The sequence below is a fragment of the Chenopodium quinoa genome, unplaced genomic scaffold, assembly GCF_001683475.1.
Source record: "Chenopodium quinoa cultivar QQ74 unplaced genomic scaffold, ASM168347v1, whole genome shotgun sequence".
Lineage (NCBI taxonomy): Eukaryota > Viridiplantae > Streptophyta > Magnoliopsida > Caryophyllales > Amaranthaceae > Chenopodium > Chenopodium quinoa.
Window position 1 is genome coordinate 7116371 of NW_018745448.1, and position 3513 is coordinate 7119883.

Consider the following 3513-nt stretch of genomic DNA (forward strand, 5'->3'; position numbering starts at 1 on the left):
AAGTTCCTAAAACTTGTTGGCGACTCTTTTGCTCTATATTCTTTCCCTTTGGACGCCACCGTACTTTAGTGTATGATCACAGTGGGGTTCAAGCTAGGGATAACGCTTGAAATATTCCCTACACTAGGGTTTGTTATTAATCTTGTTAGTATCATGGCTAGGATCTTGCTATTATTATGCTTTAACATAATTATTTTTATGATTATGATTATTATTATTGTTTTTATGTTGCTTGATATATTTATTGTTATTGTTTTATCACGCCTTTTATGCATGTTTAAAGGGAATTGGTACTTGTAATCACGCTTAATAAGATAATTAATAATCTTGTTTAGGGTTAATATGATTATAATTCAAGTGATCGCCAATAATAGCTTTGTTTGTGCATTAATATTCAACCAACATAGATTAAACAGGCTTAGGTTAATCCTATTGATTGCATGTTAGTCAGAAAGCGCACATGAATACGATCAGAATAAAGTAGAGGCCTGTTATTAGGGAAGGTTCAATCTATTTTAGGTTGGATTTGTACCTTCATCCCCGAACTACCAGCCATGGTTCCAGACCTATTGGAGTTGACGATCTCCTGGATCGTTAAGGGGTGTAACCTTCATCCTGTGAACGGTGTACAAGTTCCTAAAACTTGTTGGCGACTCTTTTGCTCTATCTTCTTTACCTTTGGACGCCACCGTACTTTAGTGTATGATCACAGTGGAGTTCAAGTTAGGGATAATGCTTGAAATATTCCCTACAGTGAGGAAGCTAAATTTTCTATCACATACATACTAGGCCTGATATTGCTTACTCAGTCCAAACACTAAGTCAATTTCTTCAAGAACCTAGGCTATCACATGTTCAAGCTTCACAACATGTTCTAAGGTATATTGCACATACTCTGGGGCAAGGTATTCTACTAAGGGCTTCAGACAAACTTACTTTGCAGGCTTTTCTGACTCTGATTACGCATCTTGTCCAACCACAAGAAGATCTGTGACATGTTATATTCTTCTACTGGAAATTTCCCCTGTATCCTGGAAGTCTAAGAAACAATCTACTGTTTCAAAGAGCTCAAGTAAAGCTGAATATAGAGCTATGGCAGCAGCTGCATCAGAAATAACTTGACTTGTTAGATTTCTTAGTGATTTAGGTGTTACAAACTTGCAGCTTGTTACACTCAATTGTGACAATCAAAGTGTTATACACATTGAGAGGAATTCTGTATTTCATGAGCGCACAAATCACATTGAATTGGACTGACACTTCACAAGGGAAAAGGTCATAGAAGGGATAATCAAGCTAATGTATCTTCCCAGTGCTGAGCAACTTGTAGACATCATGACTAAGGCTTTGTCTGTAGCAAAACACTCTAAGCTTTCTTCCAAGTTGCTCATGTCTGGAGAATCCATCCATTTCAGCTTGTGGGGGGGATGTTTATGATATAAATTGATGACGACTAATACGGGTCATGCTTGTAGTCCTCTATGCCACGTAGGCAAAAGTTGTTAAAACAGATTCTTGCTGACTTGGCAATTGTGTTAGAGTTTGTTATGCTTACAGCATTGTAATAGAGCTAGTATAAATACTCTACTTGTAGCTTTCCTTCATTTTATTCACAATTAATGAAATACTCTCCTCTCTTTTCCTCTCTAATTCTTCTTCTCTTTCGTTCTCATTGTTCTTTATTGAAATCAATTAGCAGATTTCAATACTAATAAAATTTGATATACGGAGTACTACGTAGTTGTAAGTGCCAGAGCTAGATACTTCAGAATGCATGACTGCAGCTGATAAGCAAATTACTTTTTGTGATAACAAGCATGATTTTAGGGTCATATTTAAATATAATGGGAAGGGAAAATGCAATCGTGCTTGTTACTCAATAGTCACTATTGTGAATTTTAATCAATTGAGTAATCAAAATCAAAATTGTATAGGGGATATGGAAAATGGGCCGACCGGACATAATAGGCCGATAACTTAACTTGATACAGACCCGAAGTAATTACAGGAGGAAGATTGCAAACATGGAGTTAGAAGAAAGGAGTGCCCGAATGTTTTGCGGAAGTAGCGTCCCCATCCTTGTGCTGTAAGCCTACGGCCCCCCCAAGCATTCCTTTCCCTAAATGAGCAGGTGAACTTCTGCTTACGGATCATATCGGCACTTAGGCAAAAAGCATACATATCAGCCTGGCAACGATCGGCACGTGGCAGCAGTATATTGACACTTGGCGCATGATGGGTTGCATGCCATGCAGCCACCTGTCTTTCACTTTCTCTCTCTTCTTATCTTTTTGAAACACTTTCTGACTTTGTCATCGAAGTGGTTATCCCAGGATCCACCCCGGGGTTAACTACTCTCTATTCCTTGTGTAGGTTCTCATCTGGACGATAAGAGCTCAACAGGTTTCAGGCTCGGGCGTTGGATCTCGAAAGCGGGTTGTCGGATCCTAGCAGGAACAAAAGTTGAATTTTTTAAACAATTGTGATTATGTATTACTCAATAATCACAATTGTGAATTTTAAAGTAGGGGACAATTTTGACGGACTCGCAATTAATGGGTCGGACACTTACACAAATAAGCATGTAAATTTGGGAGTGTGTATGAGAAAACCCTTTCAATGTCTAAATTAGCTCGGGGATGATATGCCCAGGACATTATTGTTGGTTTAATTTAACAAGAGATCAAGTGCAATAAGCTAATAAGTAATAAATGCTATGGAGTGGGTAGCTCTAGAGTGCTTTTGGGAGACTAATTTATACTCGTCACGATAAGGAAGATGGAACTAGAACTTAGGCTAATATAAGTAACCTTTGAGTTTGATGGGAGTTTTTTTTAAAAAAAAAATAAAAAAGGTACAAAGTTAGGAAAGTCTTCTATCAAGATTAACCCCTAAAAAAGTTTACTATAATGAAAATTGGGAAAATGAAAAAAGATTTGCACCAGCCGGGAATCGAACCCGGGTCTGTACCGTGGCAGGGTACTATTCTACCACTAGACCACTGGTGCTACTTTTGGTTACATACAAAACCAGAAATCTATTAGTCCGTAATATCTAATTTATAGTTTCTAACATTTTTCTTTTGAATCAATCATAAACTCATGGGGAAGGAATGTAAGAAGATGTAAAGTTTCATTCATACCTTAGATATTGTACTCAAATCCCCTAGTTCACATAGTCTCTAGTACGTACTAATAAAAAAAATACTAAGCCTACTATTTAGAAATTTCGAATTAATTCAAAATCAACAAACCCAAATTCAAATTTGATCAATCTAGATTGTAGTTAAATTAAATTGAATTTAAACTCACTAAAAAAAAACCTGAATTTGTTTACTTTTAAACTAATCAAGACGTCTTTCGAAAAAAAAAAAAAAAAAAAAAAAACTAATCAAGATATTCAAACAAAGTTCTTTTCCTCCAAAGTCAAGCTTAAAATTATGATTGCACGAAAATTAGATTGCACGAAAATTTTTATGATTGCACCGCATCAATTTGTTAAATTATTTCAAAA

General features: G+C 36.3%; 1 non-coding gene across 1 annotated transcript; it reads right to left on the reverse strand.

The window, feature by feature from the left end:
* Positions 1 to 2937: 2937 nt before the first annotated feature.
* Positions 2938 to 3008, reverse strand: TRNAG-GCC. The gene has a single exon. It is a non-coding gene; the product is annotated as a tRNA-Gly (tRNA).
* Positions 3009 to 3513: the final 505 nt, after the last annotated feature.